Consider the following 9,506-nt stretch of genomic DNA (forward strand, 5'->3'; position numbering starts at 1 on the left):
GGCTCCCCTGACGTATTTCTTCCGCCTATATATATCCATATACCCTAAAACGATCGGGGAACAGAATAGATCGGGAGTTCCGCCGCCTCAAGCCTCTGTAGCCACCAAAAACCAATCGGGACCCTGTTGCGTGGGATAACTGTGGTGACAATGGGTTATTCTATTGATTCACTTGATGTATGTTTTGGTGATCAACTTGCGGGTTCCGCCCATGAACCTATGCATAGGGGTTGGCACACGTTTTCGTCTTGACTGTGCGGTAGAAACTTTGGGGCACTCTTTGAGGTTCTATGTGTTGGTTGAATAGATGAATCTGAGATTGTGTGATGCATATCGTATAATCATACCCACGGATACTTGAGGTGACATTGGAGTATCTAGGTGACATTAGGGTTTTGGTTGATTTGTGTCTTAAGGTGTTATTCTATTACGAACTCTAGGGCTGTTTGTGACACTTATAGGAATAGCCCAACGGATTGATTGGAAAAAATAACTTTGAGGTGGTTTCGTACACTACCATAATCTCTTCGTTTGTTCTCCACTATTAGTGACTTTGGAGTGACTCTTTGTTGCATGTTGAGGGATAGTTATATGATCCAATTATGTTATTATTGTTGAGAGAACTTGCACTAGTGAAAGTATGAACCCTAGGATTTGTTTCCTAGCATTGCAATACCGTTTACGCTCACTTTTATTGCTTGCTACCTTGCTGTTTTTATATTTTCAGATTACAAATACTCATATCTATCATCCATATTGCACTTGTATCACCATCTCTTCGCCGAAATAGTGCACCTATACAATTTACCATTGTATTGGGTGTGTTGGGGACACAAGAGACTCTTTGTTATTTGGTTGCAGGGTTGCTTGAGAGAGACCATCTTCAACCTACGCCTCCCACGGATTGATAAACCTTAGGTCATCCACTTGAGGGAAATTTGCTACTGTCCTACAAACCTCTGCACTTGGAGGCCCAACAACGTCTACAAGAAGAAGGTTGCGTAGTAGACATCAAGCTCTTTTCTGGCGCCGTTGCCGGGGAGGTGAGTGCTTGAAGGTATATCTTTAGATCTTGCAATCGAATCTTTTTGTTTCTTGTTTTAGCACCAGTTTAGTTTATAAAAGAAAACTACAAAAAAATGGAATTGAGTTTGTCTCATACGCTTCATCTTTTTAATATCTTTCGTGAGAATGATGGAAATGAAAATTGTGCCAAAGTGTTAGAAGAAGAATGCATTAAAATGTTTGGCACTAAATCTTTGAATGATGAGCATGGTTGCAATGTTGTTAGTATGAACTCCTTGAATATCCATAGTACTAATGATGATTGCACTAGTCATGATGAAAATATCTCTTATAAGCATGTCAATTTTTGTGGAGTGCATTGGGTTTGCAAGTACACCCCAAATAGGGAAGGTAGATATTGCAAGAGGCATAAGCATTTAGAAACTAAATGGTTGCAAGAAAGGCTAGATGCTTGTGCTGAAAATTTAAATTTTCTTAGCCGTACTTGTGAACTTTGGAATGAACATGATCATTTCAGTACCCAATGCAAATTGTTTCATGATCATATCGTGTCCAAAAGTTGTGATGACTTGATTTCCCTTGCACATCATAATGAACTTAGTTTGCTCTTGGGTTATGAAGAAATGAAACGTACAACTAAGGACATTCCAGAATTTGCCCTTGATAGAGTTCTTCATTTTGATCTAGAAGAAATTTATATGTATTGTGCGGTGAATTGCATTGAAAATCCTTATATTGCCAATTACATAAAGAAAAGAAAAGAAATAGAAGATGAAAGGAATACTAATGAAAGGGAAGAGACTTCCCAATATCCTCCTATTATTTCTTATGATGAATCAGGTAACGAGGAGGAGCCTTCTATTCAACCAATTTCATTAATAAGGAGCTCCAAAAAGAGGATTGAACCCACACATGGTGTGGTGAAGAAGAAGAAAAGAAAAAGGAAGAGAGGTAAAAAGATATCTCTCCCAAATAATGTTGCTCCTATTATTGTTGTGCCTCATGAAAATGAATCAAAAATAATTGTGGAAGATGATGCACTTGATGATGATCTCGTTATGCCTATTACTTGTTGTGATGATTATGATTGGGATGATAATGATACTTCTTATGATCTTGAAAATCTTTTTGGCACTTGCTTGGAAGAATATGATAATTGCTACACTATTGGTGTTATCCATACTATTAATGATGAGAGTGATTATGCTTATGATATGAAAAGGCCCAAGCTTGGGGATGCTATGTTTGATGAAGATGATGTTTTTTAGAATATATTTGCTGCAATTAATGTTTGTACCAAGCTTGGGGAGGCTATGTTTAATGAAGATGGTATTTTTAATCTCCCAAGTTTTGATATGCAAATTTATAATGATGATAGCATGCCTCCTACTTATGATGATTATATTGATGGAAGTGGGTTTGGAAGAGTGTCAACTTTAGGAAGTAATGATCCCACTATTTTGGAGGATGTTGAATCTTATAATATTTATGAAAGTGGATTTGGAGAAGTCATGACTTTATTTAGTAATGATTCCACTATCTTGGAAGAGGTTTCAATCGATTATGATGAAAACAAAGTTGCTACTTATGATGATTATTGTGAGGAAACTTATGCTATAAAAAGTAGTCATGATTATATTTATAAAACTTGTCATGATTATGATTACCCTTGTTCTGAACATTACTCTTTTAATGTGGAAACAGTTTATAGTATTCAAGTCTCTTATGATACTCCCACTATTCCGAATGAAAAGAATTTTGCTTATGTGGAGAGTAGTAAAATTTCTATGCAAGTAGATCATGAAAAGAATGCTTTAGGTGCTGGTTATATTGTTGAATTCATTCATGATGCTACTGAAAATTATTATGTGGGAGGAACATATGCTTGTAGGAATTGCAATAATATCAAGTTTCATCTCTATGTGCTTAAAGTTTTGAAGTTATGCTTGTTTTGCCTTCCTATGCTAGTTGATTATTGTTCCCATAAGTTGTTTGCTCACAAAATCCCAATGCATAGGAAGTGGGTTAGACTTAAATGTGCTAGTCATATTCTTCATGATGCTCTCTTTATGTTTCAATTCTTATCTTTTTGTGAGCATCATTGAAATCATCATGCCTAGCTAGGGGCGTTAAACGTTAGCGCTTGTTGGGAGACAACCCAATTTTATTTTAGTTTCTTGCTTTTTGGTTCTGTTTAGGAATAAATAATCCATCTAGCTTCTGTTTAGATGTGGTTTTGTGTTTTAATTAGTGTTTGTGCCAAGTAGAACCTTTGGGAAGACTTGGGTGAAGTCTTTATGATCATGCTGTAAAAAACAGAAACTTTAGCGCTCACGAGATTAGCCAAAACTTTTTACTGGAGAGTGCTATTTAGTTGAATCTTTTTGTAGATGATTACTAGACAAATTACTCAGGTCCACCAATTTATTTTAGAATTTTTGGAGTTCCAGAAGTTTGCGTTAGTTACAGATTACTACAGACTGTTCTGTTTTTGACAGATTCTGTTTTTCGTGTGTTGTTTGCTTATTTTGATGACTCTATGGCTAGTAAAATATTTTATAAACCATAGAGAAGTTGGAATACAGTAGGTTTAACACCAATACAAATAAATAATGAGTTCATTACGGTACCTTGAAGCGGTGTTTTGTTTTCTTTCGCTAACGGAGCTTACGAGTTTTCTGTTAAGTTTTGTGTTGTGAAGTTTTCAAGTTTTGGGTAAAGATTCGATGGACTATGGAATAAGGAGTGGCAAGAGCCTAAGCTTGGGGATGCCCAAGGCACCCCAAGGTAATATTCAAGGATAACCAAGAGCCTAAGCTTGGGGATGCCCCGGAAGGCATCCCCTCTTTCCTCTTCGTTCATCGGTAACTTTACTTGGAGCTATATTTTTATTCACCACATGATATGTGTTTTGCTTGGAGCGTCGTTTTATTTCATTTAGCTTTTCTTACTGTTTGAATAAAATACCAAGATCTGAAATTATTAAGTGGGAGAGTCTTCACATAGTTGTATAATTATCCGACTACTCATTGATCTTCACTTATATCTTTCGGACTAGTTTGTCGTTTGCTCTAGTGCTTCACTTATATCTTTTAGAGCACAATGGTGGTTTTATTTTGAAGAAATAGATGAACTCTCATGCTTCACTTAGATTATTTTTAGAGTCCTACAAAACAGCATGGTATTTTGCTTTAACAATAATAGGCATACAAGATTAGTAAAAGAAAAATTCTTATGAGTGTGTTCAATACTATGAGAAGTTTGATGCTTGATAATTGTTTTGAGATATGAAGATGGTGATATTAGGGTCATGCTAGTTGAGTAGTTTTGAATTTGAGAAATACTTGTGTTAAATTTTGTGATTCCCGTAGCATGCACGTATGGTGAACCGTTATGTGATGAAGTCGGAGCATGATTTATTGATTGATTGTCTTCCTTATGAGTGGCGGTCGGGGACGAGCGATGGTCTTTTCCTACCAATCTATCCCCCTAGGAGCATGCGCGTAATAATTTTCTTTGATAACTTGTAGATTTTTGCATAAGTATATGAGTTCTTTATGACTAATGTTGAGACCATGGATTATACGCACTCTCATCCTTCCACCATTGCTAGCCTCTCTAATACCGCGCACCTTTCGCCGGTATCATACACCCACCATATATCTTCCTCAAAACGGCCACCATACCTACCTATCATGGCATTTCCATAGCCATTCCGAGATATATTGCCATGCAACTTTCCACCGTTCCGTTTATTATGACATGCTCCATCATTGTCATATTGCTTTGCATGATCATGTAGTTGACATTGTATTTGTGGCAAAGCCACGGTTCATAATTCTTTCATACATGTCACTCTTGATTCATTGCATATCCCGGTACACCGCCGGAGGCATTCATATAGAGTCATATCTTGTTCTAAGTATTGAGTTGTAATTGTCGATGTAGCGACCAGACCTCAAATGGTCTGTGCTGCTGTGCACCAGTGTCATCCCTGGATCAGTAATGCTGACACGCACAGGTCAAATGGAGGATTTATAACAGAGTAGCAATCACACACTTATTACATCGAATATCTCCAAAGAGAATAAGTATGATAAATATGGCTTAAGGCCATCTAAAAACGATAACAGCGGAAGACTTGGAAGATAAGTGAGTCCATCAACTCCAACGGCATCACTGAGTATAAGACCACGACCTAAGGCACCTTACTCGTCGTCTGAAAAGTCTGCAACATGAAATGTTGCAGCCCGAAAACGGGTCAGCACATAGAATATGCTGGCAAAGTAACACATGGAGAGTAATGAACAATAATAATGCTATGCTACATGCATATATGGCTGGTGGAAAGCTCTATGGTTAAAGTTCTTGCGGAAAGCCAATTTTTCCCTACTGCAAAGGAATAAATTTTATTTAACTATCATGGTGGTTGTTAAACATTGAGATGGTTGACAGCATCTCAATCCCAATTAAAAGTCATCATTAACCCAACAAAATTAATTAAAGTAACGTGATGATGAGATTCACATGATAATCCAGGTACTAGATACTCAAGTTGTCCATAACCGGGGACACGGCTAACCATGATTAGTTTGTACACTCTGCAGAGGTTTGTGCACTTTTCCCCACAAGACTCGATCGCCTCCGCTTGATTCTCGCACTACATGATGTTTGAGAAACGGATGACCGAGACACAGTCTTTCAGAAACAATCGCTCTTTACTCCGGATGGACAGTTACACCTACTTTCCCCTACATCTGCTAGCCCACCTCTTCAAGAGATCATGTAACCTACTCAACTATGCTAGAGCCCATAATAGCTTGTGGCTGCACACGGAAGTTTCTAGCATGAATAATCTTATGATCCCTTTGAGCCTGGGTGGCGGTCCTTATACAAAAAGACAACACTGGGTTCCCCAGGTGCCACTACAGGAATCAGCTACTTTGCCGTCTGCCACGGCGGACGGCAAAGGCATGAACGGCGGACGGCAAAGGCCTTTGCCGTCAGCCGCGGACGGCAAAAGGCTCCGGCAAAGTAGGCTACGGCAAAGACCTACTTTGCCGTCTGCTTTCGGCGGCTGACGGCAAAGGCGCCTTTGCCGTCTGCCGCGGACGGCAAAGAAGTGGACGGCAAAATGAGTAGTGTTAGTGTCCGTTAGGTGGCTAACGGCAGCCTTTGCCGTCCGCCAGCTGACGGCAAAGGCTGCAGGCTCTTTCCCATCTGTTGGCAGATGGCAAAGAGACCAAATAGGCATTAATTCTGTTTCTTCTTATATCAATTCATTTTCACAGAAAATCAAACACATATATATATGACCAATATAGCATATCCAACACATATTACCAATACTCATGAACACATATATATCCAACACATGTTACCAATATATAGTCATGAACACATATATATCCAACACATATCCATGAACACATATCCAACAAATATTACAAGGAATGATCTAAAACTAAATATCTATTTTCCTAAAAGACTATCTTATTACTAAGATCTTCTCCGGATCTTCTTCTTTTCTTCCAACCTGCATAACAAAAACACTAAGAAAGAGAGAATGGGTTAGGAGTAGAAATGTAGCCTTTCACTTGGTGAAATGCAATGCCCTAGGAGCCAGTACTTGAGATCAAGATAATCAGCCAACCAGACCAAGTCCCAACACATCCAACCACCAGCAGCTTAGAAGAGATAACTATTAAGGAGAGCTACAGAAGACCTCAAGGTATACTTGAGGGATTATGTGCTCAGATAGCCTGGAAGTGCCAGGGCTAGTTCATCACAGCACAGGGATAGTCACATGTAAATTAAGCCTAAGAGAGGGGGGCTCAGACCGGCATCACTGCCCAAATGAGATGTAGTATCTGTCTTATCAGTAGAAAACTAGGAAAGTAACAGCCAAAACCAAGTATAGCATCTGTTCATAGGCTATTAGAAAGAGACAAATAGGAATAGCCATTCCAAGTGGTATCTGTTCATATCAGTATTAGAAGTAAAATAACTAAGAACAAGTGAGTATCCGTTCATGAGTAAAGTAACTGACCAAAGTAACAACTCCAGGATCAACTAAACAGAACAGAGCAGTACAGGAGTATATATACTTCACAAATACACATAGATGGTCACTGACCAAAACCCTGACACAGCAAGAATCCATCACAGAGAGCTCCAATACAAGTTGATGCTCATCTACAGCAGCTAACCACAGCTAATAGAGCCTCACATCCCACAAGATCAAGATCTAGAGCTATGCATTAGAGAGATCAGGAGGGGAGCAAGGAGAAGCTCACCAAAAGGAGTTGTAGCCGAAGTAGGATGCAGCCACACCATCACTATGGTGTGACCAGCATCACAACCAACACCACCACAACAAGCCGGAGCTTGCCAGAGAGCACCACAACGGCGGCACCAGTGAGAGCACGGGCACGAAGGCGCCAACCAGGGGCACCGCAGCACGGAGGCGCCACCCCGGGGCACCACCGCGCCACGGCACATCCAGCACCGCCGGCGACGTGGGCACATCCAGCACCACCGCGCCACGGCACATCCAGCACCGCCGGCGACGTGGGCACATCCAGCACCACCGCGCCACGGCACATCCCACAACCACAACCACGGCACATTCAAGTCATGAAGTGCCATTCATGTGTCACTAACATGTGGCCCCAGGGCACTTTTTAGGTATACATCTTTCTGTGGTACCAAGTTAAAAAAAATCTTGGTACTAGTGGGCATGCTAAGACCCAAAAAATAATATTTACTGGTACAGTTTGGCGAGTTTTAGAATATTTACCTGTTGTTTCTCAGAGCAACTAAGCTTGCCACCACATCAGCTGATAAAGCATAAATAGGCCCATATGCATGAAGGAAGTATTCTGATCCAAGTAGGAAGGACTGTGGCTCATACCTGCGTTCATCAAAAGAGAACAATCAAAACAATAAGCAGGCAGCGACGAGTGCTACACAGTATAATTGCCCAGGTGAGCGTTCGCAAATACAAAAAAACATATGGTATGAATTGCGCTCTTGTTCCCTCAACTTGTACACCGTATGTTTTATGTACCCCTAAACTTGCAGTTGCATTTCTCAGGTTCTTAATCAGTTAACCACACAATTTTTCTCTAAGTTCGCACTGTTTTTCTTAGACAGCCCCCCACCCCCACTGGATCCAGTTATTAAATGGAAACACTATAGCCAACTTTCTCCCGGCCATTACATACATGTCCATGCTAGTAGTACATACCCTATTCACTGAGAACAACAAGCTGCTTAACCTATTCTAAACAGTCCAATACCTCATTCCATGCTAACCATTGCATTCTCTTCCAATACTCGAGCACAATTGTTGGCTCCAAAAGAAACATATCTCAGGAAGCTCAGAACTTCACTATGAAAAAAATGCAGATATGAAAGTACTAGACCCAATCCAAAACAGTCAGCGCTAAACATATAAAAATAAATTTAGGCCCTTACAGCAAATATTGCCTACTAGACCAATCCAAGTGAGCCCCACTACTTCTTTATATCCTATGATATGAAAGTACTAGATCCAATCCAAAACAGTTATCAGCGCTGAACATGGGGAAAAAATAGGCCCTTATGGCAAATGTTGCCCACTAGACCAATCCATGTGAGCTCCACTGCTTCCATATCTCCTATGATAGGTGAAACAAGGATCACTGACGGCATCACTCCTTGCCCACCAGACAATGCCAACCATTTTGGTTTCAGATAACTATTACGAATCTTAACACAAATACTTGTGAGACCATAAGACTACAGTTTTGATGCACTACTGTTATGCCGTAGAAAACAAATCACTTTTGGTTCAGGTTTTGCAATATTAAAATACATCTAGAGACATCCATTCCTCCAACAAGTATTTTCGACCGGAGGGAGTACTTTCCATATATTTAGCATGTAACAACATGTATTGCTTCTTAGAGTTAGACATCCTTCACAAGGAAAAGTGTTAGGTAAAAAATGAAAAGAAGAAACTAACCATTTCAATTTGGGATCAGTAAAAACAGGCCCCTTCTTCATGCATCCAATTTATGTTTGTGTATGTGTACCTTACAAAAATAAAATTTGTGTATGTTGGTAAAAGCCACCGAGAGCATATATCTTGGATGTTGTCAGTTTCTTGCTCACCTGGTCTCAAGTAAATGTCATCATCAGCTTTAACATAGAAATCAGAATCGAACAACGCATAGGCAGCCTTAAAGAATGCTAACCTAAAACATAAGATCAAATCAGTTCCCATATGAAGAGATAACATAATGATATGATACTAGCTATACTGTTTACGTTTTGTATGGAAGCCTGCTATACTCCTCCTCAAGATCTAAAAGCACAAAATCATCATATTCTTCAACCTCTCTTTCAAGAGCTGCCATCTTAGACTTGTCATTGCTTTTGCCGATCACAAATCTGAATGCCAGACCAGTAGCTTCCTCCAACCTGCACTAAAGTGA

The 9,506-nt window shown here is 39.7% G+C and overlaps 1 long non-coding RNA gene across 1 annotated transcript in view; it reads right to left on the reverse strand.

The window, feature by feature from the left end:
- Positions 1 to 9,123: 9,123 nt before the first annotated feature.
- The window catches only part of LOC109773981 (uncharacterized), a 293,742-nt gene continuing 293,359 nt past the window's right edge, over positions 9,124 to 9,506 (reverse strand). The window contains exons 2-3 of the long non-coding RNA XR_006664862.2: positions 9,340 to 9,492; positions 9,124 to 9,266 (exon numbers count right to left, since the gene is read on the reverse strand). This is a non-coding gene — a long non-coding RNA (uncharacterized lncRNA). The remainder of the gene's footprint in view (positions 9,267 to 9,339; positions 9,493 to 9,506) is intronic.

The sequence above is a fragment of the Aegilops tauschii genome, chromosome 6 (assembly GCF_002575655.3).
Source record: "Aegilops tauschii subsp. strangulata cultivar AL8/78 chromosome 6, Aet v6.0, whole genome shotgun sequence".
NCBI lineage: Eukaryota > Viridiplantae > Streptophyta > Magnoliopsida > Poales > Poaceae > Aegilops > Aegilops tauschii.